We start from the raw sequence: 21,026 nt of genomic DNA on the forward strand, positions 1-21,026 counted from the left end.
TAATCTAAATTAAAAATGACTGGGGCACCTGAGTGGCTCAGTCAGTTAGGCATCCGACTCTTGATTTTAACTCAGGTCATGATCTTACGGTTTGTGAGATCAAGTCCTGCATCAGGCTTTGCACTGGGAATGCAGAGCCTGCTTGGAATTTTTTTTCTCACTCGCTCTCTCTGCCCCTCCCCTTCTCATGCTGGTACATACACACACACTCTGTCTCTCAAAATAAATAAATAAACATTTTTTTAAAAATTAAAAGTTACTAATGAGTTATTTCACATTAGTGACGGTAGCCTCCACAAAGCATATTAGTCTTAAAAGATTAGGAGGAGAAAATGGTTATAATTAAAAGAAAAGTATGAATTATTTTTAAGCAATTAAAAAAAATTCTCAATAATAAACTAGCATAAGCCCTAAGATAATTGAATTGTAATGACCTCTTGTTTGTTTTGGGGGTTTTTGTATCGATTTCTCAAAACAAACAAACGAACAAAAAACTACTTATTCTATGAATGAGATTTGCAGTTAGTTGTCCTCCATTAAAAAAATTAAAAATAAAACATAATTTACAATCATAAGACAACTTGGATGTTCTCTCTCTTCCTCCTTCCTCCATCTTCTCATTCTTGTGTTTGTTCCCATCAGATCAAGACTACAATTATTAATCATTTCACATATTCTTCGGTTTCCTTTCTCAACTGTGTCCCATAGAACGCTTTGTTAGGGTACCTGCCCTCCTGCCTGGCACATGAGAATCACTCAATATTTGTCAAAAGAATTTAAATAACAAATTAAGGAGCATCAGCTAGGTCAGTAAAAGGCAAAGGGTTTTTTTTTTTTTTATTAATAACATACCTAGAATTCTAAATATTACTTATCCTAATACCTGAATTGAAAAAAAGCAGAGAGTCAATTTGGTATCACAATTTTCAACTTCTATAACACATTCCTGGATATTTAAAAATAACTTCTTCCTCCAAATGTCAAAATTAATGAGAGTTAAAGCTTGTCTGGGTCTCATCCCCAGGGTTAGGAAGGATCTGCTAGGGACACCTACATGAAAAGCCTGGACCAAGGAGTAAGGTTCTAAGGGTTCAGATACTTTCACCCAGAGCAGCCAACAGCAGCCAGTCAGGGGGAAACCTTGAAACAAGGTCAAAGGTGGAACCAGAGCAGGGCTGAGGGACCCTCTGAATATCCATCTGAGGGGACAGGCAGAGGGCAGTGTCTGGAAGGATTGGGGTCCTGTTTGCACGTGGCCAGTGGCTCACCAGAGACTAGACCTGCCAGGCCCCTCTTCAGGGACACCCAGAAGTCTCCTCAGGCCCTGCACCATCATACCAGAATCTAACACCAGTCATGCTCTCCCCAGATTATGACTATCAGACCTTCAGGTGGTAACTCAGGTAGAAACAGGGGTATTTATTTTGGAATTCGTGTGACAGATTTCAGCATAACACATTCAGATCTCTTTTGCCTTACTTTCACCATCCTCCTCTCTGACCCACTTTCTTAAGTTGGTTTTGTGTGGTTTTTTTTTTAATTTAAAAAACTTTCTGTGCAGTAATTTAGTCAGTTTGCTATAATCCTCCACCCAAAATATATGAAAATGTGCAATCACACACAAAAATCTGCAGGCTTATTTGAGGTATGAAATGTTTCCTGTCAACTCCATGAGAAATTAAAAGAGTAGCTGCTCTAAAGAAACTTTTGGGATGATTAGATCTGCTAATAAACTTTATAGGTTTATGACTCAGAATTAAATTCATCAGATTAGAAAGTTAAAAGGGAAGCAACCAAATTGTTTAAAATGCTGGCATTACCTAAAAAGATCAAGGAAGCTGAGATAAAAGCATGTTTCAGGGAGTTAACTGGAAATACTTTGGCACAAGAGAAGTAGTTTGAGAATCTTTCAGCACCTAGGAGTGACTCTAGCTTGAAAAATACACAATTTTAACAATGAGGGTTATAAATTCTCACTGACAACAGACAAAGGAGCCTTGAGATACTCAAGAGTCATGCAGCTGTTTACATCTAGAAGACCAATTCCTTTGGGAAGATTTGTGAAGACACATCTGTGCATTTCTTCTTCACTTCCTAACACATGACCCTCTTCATACCAAACCGTATTTTTCCTCCATACTGATAGCCCTACTGCTATCTGGCCAGCAAAGAACACAGATATTGTATAAAGGAAATACCTGAGTCAATGACAGAAAAGGATCTAGAGTAAAGCATTCAACACTCATTTATTTATTCAAAAAAGAAATTTCATAAGCTCTTACTCTGTCATCAGTAGGCTGCTCTGTGTTATGAAGGATGCCAAAGTAACATAAAACTGGCCTACCCTTGAGGAACTTACGGTCTAGTTGGATAGAGGAATAGTGACAAGCTACAGCACTCCATTAAAAAAAAATTCAGCAGTATCTCCCAGTCTCTATCATCACTCTGTTTTATTGTCACTATCTGAAATTGCTTTGTATGTTTATTTATTGTATCTTTATTTGTCGCTTATGATGTGTCTCTCCCATCAGAATCTAAGCTTCATGTAGAGAGGGATTCAGTCTGTCCTCCCAGAACCTAGAAACACAACATTAGTTGAATGAGTATATCAATAATGAATAAAACAGATCACTTGCAGCTGTATATCATCAAGGACTTGATGAGTGATAAGTGATAAGGACAGTAAGAGCTCCAAGCATTCAGTGGAAGAGCAGAGTGAGATTTTATTGTCAAGGAAAGCTCCATAAAAGAGGGGAAGCCACTGAAGATGAGTCAAATTTGAAGTAGTGGAGGACCATTGCCAAAGTGAGGTAGGAAGTTAAAAACAAGTACCACTGGTAGGACAGTTACAGGTAAGCTCCCAAATTTTTCCATGGGATCAGTGTTCAGTCCTAAAACTTCCCCTTGCCACATTCCTCTGATCTTTAAAAATGCTTTTCTTTCCATCACTTATGCTCACAACTCTATGGCCACCTACAACTCCTGTCCACCCTTTACTACTGTCCTAAAGGCAAGGAGTGTCCAACCTCTAAAGACTGTACTCAAGCTATTTCTCTTTCATCTCTACCCTGTCCTCCACTCACACTGCCAACATCTTGACCAAGCCCTCATTAGCGTTCTTTGAACTAGTCTTCAAAGCCCCCAATCTACTTTCCAAGACCTGATTTTTTGTTTTGTCCTAGCTCTGCTTTTAGGTTACCTGTGTGACATTGGGAAGAGATCACAAATCTGTCTATGCCTTAGTCTTTTCATCTGTACAGAGAGGACCTGGGATGGACTAGACCATCCCCACAGTCATTTCCTATCCTCAAACCTTAGAATCTTACAATCCTTGGATATCTGTCCTCTACAGACCTCGCACTGTGCTTTGGACAGAGGGAATGTACAAAGCTTATTTAACTTAATGTAATTGTGTTGTATTTTCAAATACTGTTGAAAAATTATCTTAGAATTTCAAATAAAAAATCCTTTAAACATTTCTTTCCTAGGCTTTATTTTACTTTCTCAAATACATTTTTACTCTAAGCATAGAACTATCTTCATTCTAAGAAAAACATAGTTAATTTTCCATTCTAAGCAAAAAAGTCAAGTTAAGTTTAAAAATCTCATTTTTGGGGCGCCTGGGTGGCTCAGTCGGTTGCGTGTCCGGCTTCAGCTCAGGTCATGATCTTTCAGTCTGTGAGTTCGAGCCCTGCGTCGGGCTCTGTGCTGACAGCTCAGAGCTTGAAGCCTGCTTCGGATTCTGTGTCCCCCTCTCTCTCTCTGCCCCTCCCCCACTCATGCTCTGTCTCTCTCTGTCTCAGAAATAAATAAACATTAAAAAAAAGTCTTAAAAAAATCTCATTTTTAAAAACCTGGTTAATTCTCCATTCTACCCAAAAATCTCTCCCCCATTCCGTGTTACACACATATACAAACACACATTGTTTCTTACTCATTTTAAGTGTAGATTAAATAGTCTAGTCATGATCAGTATAGAGTCATGTTTATAATGTGTTGAAATTAATGATTGTTGGGGCACCTGGGTGGCTTGGTCAGTTAAGCATCCGACTTTGGCTCAGGTCATGATCTCCTGGTTCTTGAGTTCAAGCCCTGCATCAGGCTCTGTGCTGACAGCTCAGAGCCTGGAGCCTGCTTTAGATTTTGTGTCTCCCTCCCTCTGCCCCTCCCCAACTCATGCTCTGACTCTCTCTCTCTCAAAAATAAACATTAAGAAAAATTTTTTAAAGAAACTGATTGTTGATGAAATAATTATATGAATAAAAAAGAACATTTGAGCAATCAATGCATTTTAAACGTTAAGGTGCACATGAACCATCTAGGGGTGTTGTAAAAAGACAAATTCTGATGTTCTTAGTCTGCAGTGAGGCCCCAAATGGCATTTCTTTTTTTTTTTTTTAATTTTTTCAAATGTTTATTTTTGAGAGAGAGAGAGAGAGACAGAGCATGAGCAGGGGAGGGGCAGAGAGAGACAAAGACAGAATCCAAAGCAGGCTCCAGGTTACAAGCTGTCAGCACAGAGCCCCACACAGTGCTCAAACTCATGAACCACTAGACCATGACCTAAGCCAAACTCAGTCACTTAACCGACTGAGCCACCCAGGCGCCCCTCAAATGGCTCTTCTAATGAGCTCCCAAGTGATGTAGATGCTGCTGCTCTAAGAACCAAGGTGGCAGTGACAAGGTGTGAGAACACAAGGGAACCTGAGAGATTGTCACATTAAGCTTCCTCATGTCCACAGGAAAATTGAGGCCTAGATTGGGAACTGTGCCCCAGTCCCTCCAACTAGTACTGGCAGAAGTGAGACCAGTACAGATGCACAGACCTCTCACTAGGGCTGGCGGCCTGCCCAGTGCCATGCTATTGGTGCAGAGTGCAGCCCTACACCCTTCTCCCATGTGACCTACATGGTGTGAGAGGTCACACTTTTGCAAGAGCAACATGTTTCTTATCACCTTCTACTGCGAGAGGAGCTTAGGTCTTCAAATCTCATCTTCGTCACTTACTATCGTTAACCTCCAACCCACCAATGACAGAATCAGGAGGAATATTCTTAGTTCTGCCAAATCAGCTGGGCTCCCTTTTCTCTATTTTTGCCACAACATTACCAAAACCTTGAGAGAAAATATGACTTTTCATTAAACCAGTTGATTGTAAAATCTGAGAGGCCCAGACTTAGACACACTGTCACTACCAAGCCGCATTGCTGAGGCATCCTTTGAGTTGTGTGTACATGTGCCTGAATACACACACACACACACACACACACACACCCCTATGTACCCCTGGCAGTGTGTGTACTTGACCACATTTGGTTTACTTGGTGGAAGCTCCATGTTTACAGACAGGCAGGTTGTCTGACTTGCACTTAGAAAGTTCTAACATTTTCCCATGCATAGGCCCCCACTCTTCTCACCATAGATTCATAATTTTGTATCTGGTTCTTAAGTGCAGAAAGAGCTTTATTATACAAAGAAAGGAAAAACAAGAGGAATGTTCAGACCATAGTATAAGTTTCTTTTCCTGTGATAAGGACCAGTGGACAAGCTCACTGGAGAGGACCAGTGAGGACCTGGGTGAGGGGTCTGGGAAACAGACTGCTCATTTTCAGTTAGTCTAGTAAGCAAAATATCAGCTTTGAATTCATTTGGTTTCAATTTACTTTCACAAAACACATATATAGTGAAAGATCTTGTTGTTTCTGCTTTCCTTTCTCCTTGCAGATTTTACCTCATTTAAAACATAAAAGGAGAAAAATAAAGGTGCTGACCAAAGCCAAACATAACATGATACGGGTGGACACACTACAAACTCTCCCTTAGAAACCTTTACCCCCAGACTTCCTGGGTAAGACTTTTTCCTAATGGAAAAAGAAAAGTATGTCCTCTGGCAGTGGAGTGTTTCAGTGTCTATAGGATACAACATATACCTGAAAGGATCTTCATTCTCCTTCACTGTTGGGAACCCCATCCTCTATTGTACAGAAAAGAAAATTAGGTACACTGAGGAAGTAGTTTCACTAAGTGAGACATATCATCCTCCTAAATTTGTCCTCTTGAAAATAGAAGTTTAATGATTTTTCTTGAATTGCCAGATTCCTTCTCAGGCTGCTTCTGAATCCCCCCATGGCATTTACAAAAACTTATGCCCACTCTCTCTTACCCTCCCATTAAAAAAAAAATCAGCTATCCTTACCCATTTAGCCCATCCCCCCTCCCACAACCCCTCCAGAAACCCTCAGTTTGTTCTCCATATTTATGAGTCTCTTCTGTTTTGTCCCCCTCCCTGTTTTTATATTATTTTTGTTTCCCTTCCCTTATATTCATCTATTTTGTCTCTTAAAGTCCTCACATGAGTGAAGTCATATGATTTTTGTCTTTCTCTAATTTCACTTAGCATAATACCCTCCTGTTCCATCCATGTAGTTGCAAATGGCAAGATTTCATTCTTTTTGATTGTCGAGTAATACTTCATTGTATCTACTCCTGAAATCATTGTTTCACTATATGCTAACTAATTTGGATGTAAATTTTAAAAAATAAAAAATAAAAAAAATCAGCTATCAACTTTCACTTAATTATGGAATTCTAGAAATCATTAATTTTAGATCTTATCTGGAAGATCATCAGCCACCATATCCCATGCATGTGTGACTGAGGCCCTTAGCAGTGAAATATTAACATTTCTTTTTAAAATTTTTTTTACATTTATTTATTTATTTTGAGAGAGACAGAGACAGTGCAAGTGAGGGAGGGGAAGAGAGAGAGAGGGAGAGAGAGAATCTCAAGAAGGCTCTGGGCTGCCAGCACAGAGCCTGACATGAGGCTTGAACTCACAAAACTGTGAGATCATGACCTGAGCCAAAACCAAAAGTCAGATGCTGAACAGACTGAGCCACCTAGGCACCCCAGAAATATTAATATTTCTCAAGTAGAGGCAAGGCCAGAACTTCTAACTCACAATTTTATGCTCTTTTGACCACATCAGTTTCAAAACAGAAAATGAAAGCATTCACTGGAGAGTTCTTAGGTGTTATTGGAGTCCATTTTTGTCCTCTGCCCTCCCATACCTGTTATTCAGAAGGAGTAAGCTTGTAAGTGAAGAATAAAGTAATCAAGGCCACCAACTATGCATAAGCCAAAGAAATCTGCCTGATTATGTCACTTAAACTGCAGTGGGAAGATTTTCCTGTCTGCCTCGCAATTCCACCATACTTCAACAGCCTCCACCCTTAGGGATTCTGAGCATCAGGGTACATATTACCTTATCCCTACTCTCCTATCTTAAAATTCAAAAATTCTGAGAGAGATGACATTTTAAATAACTAACAGCTAACTTTGAAATTTGTTTATAAGACAACTTCTCTCCAGGATAGGAGAAATAACCATTGATCTAAGTGACAGAAAACTCAGAAAAGAGAGAAAAGTTCAGAAAGCAGAGATGAAATATGCCAAACTTAATCTGCTTCCATCTTGCATAAGCCAGGCCTTGGCCATATTAAAAACATTGTTGACATGTCATAATATACAAGGCACAAAATCCACAGAACTTCTATTTGTCTCTATAACTGTAGCTAAGGATTGACTAGTGCCCAAAGAGAATATAAAGACCTGTTGTCATTTCCAATTGAATCAAGATTTTTTTTTGGCAACTAACATTCCAGAGAAAGCCAGGGGTGATTGCAGTTCATGTGAGATAGAAATAAAGATGATGAGGACAACAGGCAACATCAGGTGTGGCAGATACTATTCTGAGTGTATTTATTCATGCATTCATTCATTCAATAAATGCTCACTCAGTACTACTTCCTATGTGTAAGAATGCTGGGGATTCAGTGGCAAAAGAAAAAGAAAGCTGTCACCTTGATGAAGCTTGCATTCTAGTGGGGAGGCAGATAAGAAGTTAGCAAGTAGATGGCTAACATGTCAGGTGGTATAAAGTCCTATGGAGAAAGGAAAGGTAACAAGTGTTCTCAGGTAGAATTGCTTTATCTTTCTTTTTTAATTAATTTGTTGGATAGCTATGGGAAAGGAACTGACAATGGGCACATATCCCAAGATCCCTAAATTTGGTTAGGTGCTCTTTTTTGGATATTTTTTTACTATCAAAAAAATTTTTTATTCGACTTATTTAAACATAAGAAATTCACCCATTTCTCCCACCCCCACCTCTTACAAAGCACAGTCTGTTCTCTGTATCTATGAGCTTGGTTTTTGCTTGGTTTTTGGATTCCACATTTAAGAGAGATAATATGGTATTTGTCTTTCTCTGACTTACTTCACTTAGCATAATGCCCTCAAGGTCCAATTGTGTTGTCACAAATGGATTTGTGACATTTCAACATTTTTTCACATGTATATATATGCATATGTGTATGTGTATCTATATACGTGTATATAAAAATATATATGACATACACACACACACACACACACACACACACACACCACAATTTCTTTATCCATTCATTGATGAACACTAACATTAGTTCCATATCTTGGCTATTATAAATAATGCTGCAACAAACATGGGAGTGCACATATCTTTTTGAATTAGTGTTTTCATTTTCTTCAATAAATACTCAAAAGTGAAATTTCTGAATCATATGGTAGTTCTATTTTAAACTTTTTGGAGAAACTCCATACTCTTTTGCATAGTGATTTTACTAATTTACATTCCCATCAATAATGCAAAAATTCCCTTTCTCCACATCCTCACCAACACTTGTTATTTATTGTCTTTCCAATTATAGCCATTCTAACAGGTATAAGATGATATCACATTGTGGTTTTGATTTGCATTTCTCTGATGATTAATGATGTTGAGTGTCTTTTCATGTACTTGTTGGCCATTTGTATGTCTTGGAAAAATGTCTATTCAAATCTTCTGCCCATTTTTAAATCAGATTGTTTTCTGGCTATTAATTTATATGAGTTTTTAAAATATATTTTGGATATTAGCCCCTTATCAGATATATGACTTGCAAATATTTTCTCCTGTTCAGTAGGTTGCCTTTTCATTTTATTGATGGTTTCCTTTGCTATGCAGAAGATTTTTAGTTTGATATCCCACTTGTTAGTTTTTGCTTTTGTTCCTTTTGCTTTTTGTGTGAGATTAAAAAAATCTGTGTCAAGGAACTTACTGCCTATGTTTTCTTCTAAGAGTTTTATGGTTTCAAGTCTTACTTTCAACTTTTTAATTTTTGTATATGGGGTCAGATAGTGGTCCAATTTTCCCATTTATTGAAGAGGCTGTCCTGTCACTATTGTGTATACTTGGCTTTTTTTCTCATAAATTAATTGACAACATACGTGTGGGTTCATTTCTGGTCTCTCCGTTCTATTCCATCAATCTATGTCTATTTTTATACCAATACCATACTGTTTTAATTACTAGCTTTGTTAATATAGTTTGAAATCAGAGTGAGATGCCTCTAGTTTTGTTATTCTCTCTAAAGTTTTCTTTGGCTGTGCAGGATCTTTTGTGATTCCACACAAATTTTAGGATTGTTTGTTTTATTTCTGTGAAAAATACTGTTGGAATTTTGATAGGCATTGCATTGAATCTCTAGATTACTTTGGTAGTACAGATATTTTGACAGTGTTAATTCTTCCAGTCCATGAACACAGAATATCTTCTTATTTATTTGTGTTGTCTTCAATTTCTTTCATCAATATCTTGTAGTTTTCAATATACAGATCTTTCACATTCTTGGTTAAGTTTATTCCTCAGTCTTTTGTTCATTTTGATGCAGTTGTGAATGAGATTACTTTATTAATTTCTTTTTCAAATTTCTAGTTTGTTATTAACATAAAGAAACAACAAATTTTTGTGTATTGATTTTGTATTTTGCAACTTCACTGAATTTATTAGTTCTAATGGTTTTTTGATGGAGTCTTTACGGTTTTCTATATATAATATCATGTCATCTGCAAATAGTGACAGTTTTACAGCTTCCTTTTCAATTTGGGTGCCTTTTCTTTTTCTTGCTGAATTGATCTGGCTAGGACTTTCAATACTATGTTGAATAAAAGTGATGAGAGTGGACTTGTTCCTAATTTTAGAAGTAAAGCTTTCAGGTTTTCACCACTGAGTGTCATGTTAACTCTAGGCTTGTCATATATGGCCTTTATTATGTTGAGGTACATTCACTCTATACCCTCTTTGTTGAGAGTTTTTATCCTAAATGGACATGGAATATTGTCAAATGCTTTTTCTGCACCTATTGAGATGATCACATGATTTTTATCCTTCATTTCATTAATATGGTGTAACACATTTACTGGTTTATAGATGTTCAACCATCCTTGCATCCCCGAAATAAATTTTACTTGATTATGGTGTATGATCCTTTTAATATATTGGTGAATTTGGGTTGCTGACATTTTGTTGAAGATTTTTGCATCTATGTTCATCAGACATACTGGCTTGTAATTTATGTGTGTATGTGTGTGTGTGATCTGTGTCTGATTTTGGTATCAGGATAATGCTAGCTTCATACAATGTGTTTGGAAGAGTCCCCACCCCACTTTGTTCTATTTGGAAGACATTAAAAAGGATTGGTATTAATTTATTGAATGTTTGATAGAATTCACCTTTGAAGCTGTCTGGTCCTGCTCCTGTACTTTTGTTTATTGGGAAGTTTTTGATTACTGATTCAATCTCCCTGCTAGTTCAGATTTTCTGTTCATCATGACTCAGTCTTGGTAGGTTGTATGTTTCTAGAAATTTATCCATTTCTTCTAGGTTGTCCAATGTGTTGGCATACAAATGTTTATAGTAGTCTCCTGATCCTTTGTATTTGGGGGATATCAGTTGTAATGTCTCCCCTTTTGTTTATGATTTTATTTGAGTCCTCTATTTTTCTTGATGAGTCTAGCTAAGGGTTTATCAGTTGTATCTATCTTTTCAAAGAAACAGTTCTTAGTTTTATCGATATTTTCTACTGTCTTTTAGAATTTATTTCATTTATTTCTGCTCTAATCATTATTTCCTTCCTTCCAACCTTGGGCTTTGTTCTTTTTTTTTAGTTCCTTGAGGTATAAAGTTTGTTAGTTTATTTGAGATTTTTCTTATATCTTGAGTTAGGCATTTGTCACTATGAACTTCCCTCTTAAAACTGCTTTTGTTACATCACATAAGTTTTGATATGTTACATTTCTATTTTTGTTTGTCTTAAGGTATTTTCTGATTTTGCTTTTGATTTCTTCTTTGACCCACTGGTTGTCTTTAGCACGTGGTTTAATCTCCACGTATTTGTGAACTTCTCAGTTTTCTTCATTTAATTAATTTCTAATTTCATAACACTGTGGTTGGAAAGATGCATAGTATGATTCCAGCCCTCCTAAACTTATTTAGACTTAATTTTGTGACCTAACATATGACCTATCTTGGAAAATGTTCCTTGTGCACTTGAGGAAGATGTGTATTCTGTTGCTTTGGGATGGAATGTTCTGTAAATATATGTTAAGCCCATCTGGTCCAACATGGCATTTAAAGCTGATGTCTCCGTATTAATTTTCTGTCTGATCTATCCATTGATATAAATGGGATATTGAAGTCCCCTACTAACATTATATTTCTGTGTATTTTTCCCTTCAGGTCTGTTAATATTTGCTTTATATATTTAGGTGGTCCTATATTAGGTGTATAAAAACTTACAAATGTTATATCCTTTTCTTGGATTGACCCCATTATCATTATGTAAAGTCCCTCTTTGTCTATTACACAGTTTTTGTCTTAAAGTCTATTTTGTCTGACATAAGTATAGCTATTCCAGCTTTATTTTTGTTTCATTTGCATGGAATATCTTTTTCCATACCTTCACTTTCAGTCTGTGCATGTCTTTACATCTAAATTGTGTTTCTTCTGGGCAGCATATAGATGGGTCTTGTTTTTTTAACCCACTCATCAATTTTATGTCTTTTGATTGGAGAATTTAGTCCATTTATATTTAAAGTAATTATTGATAGGTATGTGCTTACTTCCATTTTGTTAACTATTTTCTGGCTGTTTTTGTAGTTCCTCTGTCCCTTTCTTCTTTTGCTCTTTTCCTTTGTGGTTTGATAATTTGTATTCCTTTCTCTTTCTCTTTTGTGCATTTGCTATAGGTTTCACTTTGTGGTTACCATAAGGCTTATATGTAACAACTTATATTTATAACAATCTATTTTAAGTTGATAACAACATAAGTCTGATCCCATTCTATAATTCAGTATTTTTATTCTCCTCCACTTCTTGTTTTATGTTTATGTTGTCACATTTACATCTTTTTATCTTGTGCATTCTGTAACTAATTATTGTAGTTATAGTTATTTTGACTATTTTTGTCTTTTAACCTTCATACTAGTTTAATAAGTAATTTTACTTATAAGTATATTTACTTTTCTATTGAGATTTACTCTTTCATCTGTATTCTTGTTACTAATTAGCACCCTTTCCTATCAGATTATTTCTTATAAGCCCAGTTTAGTGGTGATAAACTCCTTTAGCTTTTGTTTGTCTGGAAAACTCTCTCTCTCCTGTAATTCTGAATGTAAACTTTTCCAGGTAGAGCATTGTTGGTTGGAAGTTTTTTCTTTTAGCACTTTGAATATATTGTACCACTCCCTTGTGACCTACAAAATTTCTGCCAAAAAAATGCTGATCATCTTATGGGAGTTCCGTTGTATGTAACAAGTTGTTTCTTTCTTGCTGCTTTTAAGTTTCTCTCCTTGTCATTAACTTTAGACATTTTACTTATAATTTGTCTTGGTATGGTTCATCTTATTTGGTTGGAACACTAACAGGATTCCTGGATCTGGATGCCTGTTTCCTTCCCTAAGTTAGATAGTTTCAACCATTATTTTTTCAAATAAGATTTCCACTGCTCTCTCTCTTCTCCTTCTGGGGGTCCTATAATGCAAATGTCAGTCTATTTGATGTTATCCCATGACTCCTTAATCTATCTTCACTTTTTTTTCTTTTTGATGCTCTGATTACGTTCTACTGCTCTGTCTTTAAGTTTACTAATTCTTTCTTTTGTTTTTCCTAAGCTGCTGTTAAAACCCTCTAGTGTATTTTTCAGTTCAGTTGTTGTGTTCTTTCCTGTGACTTCTGTTTGGTACTTTCTTACGTCTTCCACCTCTTTGTTGAAGTTCTCACCATATTCAGCCATTCTTTTCCCTAGTTCTGTGATCATTTTTGTGGTGATTTTTTTCATTAAATCATTTCATTTCATTAAGTTTTTTTTTCTGAAGTTTTATCTTGTTCTTTCATTTGGAACATATTCCTGTTTCTTCATTGTGCTTAATGCTCTGTTGTGTTTTTTACACACTAGATGAAACAACTTCTCTCAGTCTCGAAGGAATGACCTCATTTAGGAGATGAACCTTTTGTTGAGCCCTGCTCCAACCTTGGTCATTTCTGAAACCTTTGTACTTTTTTAAGCAGCCTAATAAATTTTTAATAGTTGCTAGTGGTTGAGAATGTGCCAAGACCTACCTATCAGGGTCCTAAAGGAGACAGGCTCAGCACATAGGTTCAGGCTGACTGGAAGCCAGACCTGCAGACAGCAGGTTTAAAGTATGCAAATATATAGTCGTGAGGGGCTGCAAGCATAAGCCCTGGCAATCTGGAGGTGTTCTGTGGGCAACATCCACAAATATTTGGAGTCTAGGTGAGTGTATAAGCTCCTTTATGGGAGATACTAGAGAACTAGAGCAAAGCAGAGGGAGAGTGCCAAGGTGGCATCCACAGCCTACATTTCTTGAAAGTAGCTCCACTAAATGTGTGCCAAATCTGAAGCCTGCCTCTCAATCCAAAGCCCCAGGATAAAGCCACCTCTTTCACAGAAAGACTGGAAGGTGTGCCTCAGTCCACTATCGGTGCAGTGCCCTGGAAGTGGTAGCCTGCCCTGCCAAGAACTGTCCCTCTGATTGCCACAGTCTTTTGGGGCCCAGGAACACAAGCCCTTCTGGTCACCAGAGCCACGTGATTAAGGAGCATCCCCTAGGTATCAGCCACAAAAAAAAAAAAAAAAAAAAAAAAAAAAAAAAAAAAAAAAAAAAAAACCAGGTACCAGATGCATGTAAAGATCCCTCCAGGAGATAGTGGTGCTCTGGAGCATGGTAGAGAGTGAGCATGAAGCTATCACTCACCCTTAAAGGTCTCTGGAAAGGACTGCTGTCAGCCTCTCTGTGTGTGTTTAATTAGAAGCCTGCCCCTTATCTACCACTTATCAAGAAAGATGTCAAAGGCTGAGGCAGGGAAAATTTATGCAAATATCATTGGATGGAGACCACTAGGGGTAGTCCTAATTGACAGAAAAGCTTCCTTTTGCCTCATTCCACTTCCATTATTTTATGGACTGTATTGCACTTTCTAGGAAATGAGTCAGAAATACATGCCTGTGTCACATTGTCTTTTTACAAAAAAAGTCTATTACAAGTTGGGAACATAGGTGTTATTAGCAGAACCTAATAATAATTTTGTAGCAGGTACCTAACCCGTCAACTGCAAGAGTGGAAAGGGACCTTGTACATTTCTTTGCCTGCACAGTGCAAAGTTAAGGGAAACATAGAAAGGGCTGAAATTCCTTTTCAGTGATCATTCTGTTGATATTACTCATAAGTGACTCTCAGCCCTTATTCCCAGATAACTCAGATTTCTCCAACTATTTAAAACTTACAAAGAAATTCTTTACAAAATTTGTATTGTAGCCATGTCAAGTCTCCCCTTCAATTCTTTTATTTATTTTTAAAAGGGCATTTTGTTTTAATGTTTATTTATTTTGAGAGACAGAGCACGCACATGCGCGTGTGCAAGGGAGAGGCAGAGAAGGAGAGAGAATCCCAAGTAGGCTCCATTGCTGTCAGCACAAAGCTGGATGCAGGGCTCAATCCCATGAACTGTGAGATCATGACCTGAGCCAAAATCAAAAGTTGGCTGATTAACCCACTGAGCCACCCAGCCACCCCTCCCCTATAATTCTTTTAAAGATTAAACACCTGATTGTCAAAAGTTTGAAGAGAAAGTTATCTGCATTAAATCTTTTAACCACCATCTTTGAACACAAAGAAACATAACTTAAATAACTCTTTCTATGATATGCCAGAATTTTAGATCTCTCAAAATTAGAATTCATAATATTAGTAAAATGCCATCTTTTTTACATAAATAATTATGTAAAAATGTTTACCTGAATAATTAGGTGGCATATAACATTAATAATTATGTAATCAAGATTGTACTTCAAGAATGGTGGGTTTTTTTTCTCATTTTTTAGACATTGCCAAGTCAATTAAATTAATTCCACCAGAGAACCGAAACTCAATTCAACTGAAAGAGAATCTGTTGAATGCCTTAACACTTTGAAGGGGAAGCTAAACAAATATTACACATGGGTTTTCTTTTTATACTCAAGGAATTTACAACCTGGTAACAACAAAAGGTTTATATATCTTATATCCAAAGGAGGGGGAAAATGCAAAGAAAGCAGTTAATAACAGTGCTGCATATGTAGGGCATCTGCCTCTGTTCTTCAGCCTCCAGGCAGTTCTGACCTGCCTCAGTATTCACTTCTTCCTTCCAGTCAGGTAATTTCCACTCTCTCCCCAAACTCTCCAGATTGCGAACAATCTGGGTCATTTTACATTGTATTATTACACTTCTGCACTACTCTCCTGAATCTTGTAAATTACTTATGCACACCTCTAGGAGTATGAAGGGGCTTCCCTCCTCTTATAGTCAGAAGGCCCCTCCACTGATAGAGTAAGAGTTTTGATTGACTTGAGAGAAGAAAGACTGAGCCAGGCAATTTTGAACATGGATACCATAAATAGGTATCCATGACGGTCTGAGACAAGGTACCCAGGAGGCAGCTTAGGACAACAAGAAGGTAGGTACTAGGCATCAGGAGTTTGGGAAAGAAGATGTTAAATGGTGGAAAAGTTGCCCAGTAACCCATGTAGGGGGTTCTCTTTCAGATTTGACAGGCAGGACCATATACCTAGGAAACATACGACAACTTTACATGTTATTCTGCTCCTGGCCCCCATAAAATAAGTTAATGATAAGAGTTATTTGATTCCCAAACCTCATTTCCCGCTATAATCCTCAGGTAGTTCTAATGTACTGACTCACTGTGAGAGTTTATTTATTCATTTAACAAATTTATGGAGCCTCTGTTATGAATTAAGTGTGCCTCTGAGAACCAGATTGGAGCCCAACCTCCATCGTTTCTATAGGCAATCTATGTTCTGAATTCCCAACTACTGATTTACACCTTTGGGAGCTCTTCTCAGTAGTAAATAGAAGGCTATTTATATTCTTTCTCTATGAGAATTTGATGCTGACTGCTCCTTAGTTTAAAAACAATATGAAAGTCCAGAAGAAGGATACACACCACTTTATTTTATTTATTTCTCTCCCTTTCTTTGTATTTGAATTATTTGCATGCTGGGAGAAGCTCATGTGACAGCATTTTTTTAAAGTTCCCAAGAGACATATCTATCACAGTGGGGGTTGAGAAAACTATACTACAAGACAGAATATTTGATTTATATAACAGTCTGCACATAACAAATATGGTTTATTTTTCAAAAATTGGAAGAAGTCAAAAGTTCACTTTTTCTTAAGAAGTAGGGGGACTTCATTCTGATTTGCAGGGGTGAATAAACTCCTCCCCCAGGTATATTCCTTTTAATAATTTTTATTTATTCGTTTCACCCAATTTTAGCATCTTTCCAGCATAGAACAAATATTATGATAACTAAATACTTATTTCAAAATGTCAATATATTTTTTTACAGTACACATTATATTTTTGTACCTCTTTCTGTGTTTTTAGAAATATCTTAGGCATTTTAGGAAAAAGTCCAAATTGTATGGTTCTTAATCATAATTACATTGAACTGAGTAACAGGTAAGTAAATTATTATTAGGTCAGGAAAAATCTGTAGGCTGTGTACACATTGCAGAAGAGCAAAGGGCAACCTAGTCTGTCCTCTCTACAACTCCCCCTCCCCCCCAAAAAAAACCACAAAGACATTTATGTTTGCAGTTGCAAACTGGAAAAATAGAAAATAGTGACAGCATGAACTCTTGACAGAAACACCAGAAAAGAAGTTAATCTCCAGTTCAAGTCTTCTATTTTCCTGACATAATCTTATTTGGAAGAGCAAGGGAATTTTTCTCAATGAAAACAAGCTTTGTTTCCAGAGTGGTTTTCCTCTCTTCTTCTTTTTTTTTTTTCCTCCTTAGTTAGAACCCAGCTAACGAGAGTTGCAAGTTCAGGGTCATTTTCTAAAACATAGGAGCTCAACCATACTTGATATGGTCATTCTCCCAAGGAAACATGGAGAAAAAATGCTGAACTCTAGATGGAATTCCAGAGTTAGAATTGCAAAACTCTAAACACATTTTCAGACTGATGGCCTTGTGTTCTTACCAAATGACCTTTCTGTTTGATCTTGATGAACAGTTCTGACTCCTTGGCTGGTTAAGGCAGTTAAGTTTGGAGTTTGTCAGCAGTCTTCTCAATAGAGCACAAGTTACATCAATTCAGTCACCTAAATGTTCATATTCTCATGTCATATCTAAATAATTAACTCAGACCTAACCTTTACATCTCTGCAATAGTAGATTCAGTAACTACTTAAGAAAAGTATATAAACTTGGCTGTTCATGAGTAATACCTGGGCTTTCTTGGAATCACTGCAAAAGGGACAAACCATATATAGGCAAACCATAAGAGACACTTAACTATAGAGAACAAACTGAGGGTAGCTGGAGGGGAGGTGGGTGCAGGATAGGCTAAATGGGGTGATGGGGATTAAGGAAGGCACTTATGATGAGAACTGGGTGTTATTTGTAAGTGATGAATCATTAAATTCTAATCCTGAAACAATTATTTCACTAACTTGACTCTAAATTAAAAAAAACTAATTGAAGTAATAAAACATAATTATAAGAAAATATATATACATAAATAAATAAATAATAGAAAAAGTTAAAAAATAAAGTGTCAAGAAAGAGAATGAAATGTATGTAAGGGAGTTGCCAGGATCTGCACCGATCTCATTGAATGACCAGTGCCTTGGATTGATGTACAGAATATGTGTTTTTTAAATGTTTAACTTTCCTTGCTCCTTGGGTTAGCTTATAATGATGCAGACAATGCAGTAAGATTACATAGATTACAGATAAGTGAAAAAGATGGATCAAAGAGGAACTAAAGGTAGAAAAGTAAAACAGAGTATGGAGAAAGAAGGGACATCGAACGTGCATCGTGACAGGCTGTACAGTTGCAAGAGGCAGGCCACCTATTGGGCCCGGATCTTTCTAGCAGGCCATATGTAAATGGCAAACAGGATTGGTTATGAAAATTTACACACATGAAAATACACACATGAAATTAACCCTCTGCTCACACCATGGCTGCCATGAAGGGGTAGAGCTGTGCTGGTCTGATGAGAAGGGTTACAGCACACCAGTCTGGATGGGATAACCAGGCCCTCATGCCCTGAGATGATGTCAGGTACTGGTTCAATTTCACATGCAACAGGGGAGCACCTTCCTCTTCATACTACAGGTGAAACCGAAAATCTTCAAAATTTCAGGGAGCTGAACATTATCCTCCTTATCCATCCTATAATGACCCGTTATTTCTTAGGGAGGGCAGGGGCATAACTACCTCCCCAATAAGCAAGTGTGTTCAGGAAGAGGTCACTGCCCTATCCCGTGCTTCCATTTTATTTTGGTCCTGATGCATTAGACCTGGGTGTGGAAAAGTCAGACTCTGATCTACAGGATTCAGCCCAGGCCCTGGCTAACTTGGGGCACTATTCTGAGAGAGAAATTTGGAGAAAGTGCCATCAAGTAAGAAAAATATAAAATAGGGGCACCCGGGTGGCTCAGTCAGTTGAGCATCTGACTCTTGATTTCAGCTCAGGTCATGATTCCATGGTCATGGGATTGAGCCCCATGTCAGGCTCTAACTCAGTGTGGAGCCTGCTTAAGTTTCTCTCTATCTTTCCCTCTTCCCCTCTTTTCCGCGTGTGTTCTCTCTCTCTAAAATAGAAAGAAAGAAAAATATAAAATAAATAAAAACATAATTAAATTAAATGCCTGCTAGTCTACATCAATGTATATATGTTTAATAAGTTTATAGTTAGCATCTATTAAGCACTTACTATGTGCAGATACTTGTCTAAGATCTTTACATTCATTCATTTAATCTTCCCAACAACCCTGTGAGATGGATACTATTGCATGTATTGTAGATGTAGAAACTGAAGCACAGAGAGGTTAGGCCATCTCCACAAATCACATAGCTGGAAAGAGATGCAGTCAGGATTGGAATCCTAAGGGTCTCACTCCAGAGCTGCTCTCCCATCTGTGAACTCCAAAATCCACTTCTCATCCTTCACCCTTTAACACACATTTCTGGGACTACCACTTTGGACTTCCTTTCTCCTTGGATTAGCCTCCTGATTTCCCCTCCATTTAAAAAAGGGGGGGGTGTGTTAAGAGAAACCCTGGAGTATTCTCTGTGCTGCCCATACATTATCCCCATATCTCACAGATATGGCTGCTGGTGATATGTGGTGAGCAGGCATCTGAGGAAGCACTGAGCAAGTTCTGTTCTAGAATTGGAAACTGAAAAAGATGCCAGAGGCCTCAAGACAGTCTGTGGTCAGGGATATAACTCAGGATGAGTGACTATGCCTAATTCCTCATTTCTCCTTCATCCCTAGGTCTCCGTTCCTCTTTGCCTCACATCAGAAACTTAGGATATTCACTTCTCTCTTGGCCCAATGACTTACCTTGCCAGAAACTCACCAGCCTGAATTATTCTGATGATAAAACCTTCCTCCTCAGGCCAGAGCCCACTTCTTCCACCCTTCTTTGATCTCTGTAGAATTTTTCTTTTTTGGAAAAACCATGCTGGCAAACACACCAAACTCCTTCCACATACTTGAGATTTTACAGTGGCTTTTTTGGAACTCCACTGTATTTTACATGTCAGTTGATCTCTGCTGGAGAGAGACCCACAAAGACCTGTTGACACCTCGCGGCAGAATTTCACAGAATGTTCTAGGAAGAGATAATTTTCTAATTATACCACCAAATTCTGCTTATGAAGGCATTTTCCAACCACTCCATTTCCAGTGGTGGGAATGTCTGAGGGTGAGGGTGAAATTAGACCCCGGGTGCATACTTTCCTTTTCTTTCTCCCTTTTTTTTCCTCTTTTCTTTTCTTTTCTTTTCTTTTCTTTTCTTTCTTTTTCTTTTTTTTTTTTTAGCATTTTGGTGTTAGGAAGTATTGCCTGAAAAAGTAGGCCTTGCTTTCCAAGTGCTCACCTAAGAAGGCAACCCTACAAAAATGCTATTTTCCTCAGACTAACACCTAGAAGCAATGGAACTGGACACACTGGGTTTAGGGTCCTCCAGGAAGGAAGCCCATCATTCTTTGTCCCTCTTTCCCATCTCTAATACATTTCTTTCTGCTCTTGTCTGACAGAGTAGCTCTTCTCCAGCCACCAGTTAGAGACCACTCTTTCTCATCCTTTAGATCTTAGCTGAGCTTCAATTCTCAAGGCAGCCTTTCCTGAGCCACTTTACCAGTGTTCCCAAAGTGTGGCCCATGGACCACTACATCAGAATGACCAGGTCCTAGAAAACCAAATTGTAACAAATTCCAAACAGATTCATATGCACATGAAAGTTTAAGAATCTCTGCTCTAGCTGGAGCCTGCTTCAGATTCTGTGTCTCCCCTCTCTGTCCCTCCCATGCTCACTCTCTGTCTGTCTCTGTCTCTCAATAATAAATAAATGTTAAAAAAATTTTTAAAAAAAGAATCTCTGCTCTATACTGGGTGCATTCCTATGCTCTACCCTCCCATAATCCTTATCTACTCCCTTATCATACTAGTAATTGACTTGTTTAGCATCTGTATTTTACATCAGACCATAAGCTCCATCAGGACAGGGAACACTCCTGAATTTTAATACCTGTCACTTTGTGGCTTATAGTAGATGCTTA

At 37.6% G+C, this 21,026-nt stretch overlaps 1 protein-coding gene across 2 annotated transcripts in view; it reads left to right on the forward strand.

Moving 5' to 3' along the window:
- Positions 1 to 21,026, forward strand: part of COL8A1 (collagen type VIII alpha 1 chain) — a 149,365-nt gene that overhangs the window by 46,934 nt on the left and 81,405 nt on the right. The window lies entirely within an intron of this gene.

The sequence above is a fragment of the Panthera tigris genome, chromosome C2 (genome assembly GCF_018350195.1).
Source record: "Panthera tigris isolate Pti1 chromosome C2, P.tigris_Pti1_mat1.1, whole genome shotgun sequence".
Taxonomy (NCBI): domain Eukaryota; kingdom Metazoa; phylum Chordata; class Mammalia; order Carnivora; family Felidae; genus Panthera; species Panthera tigris.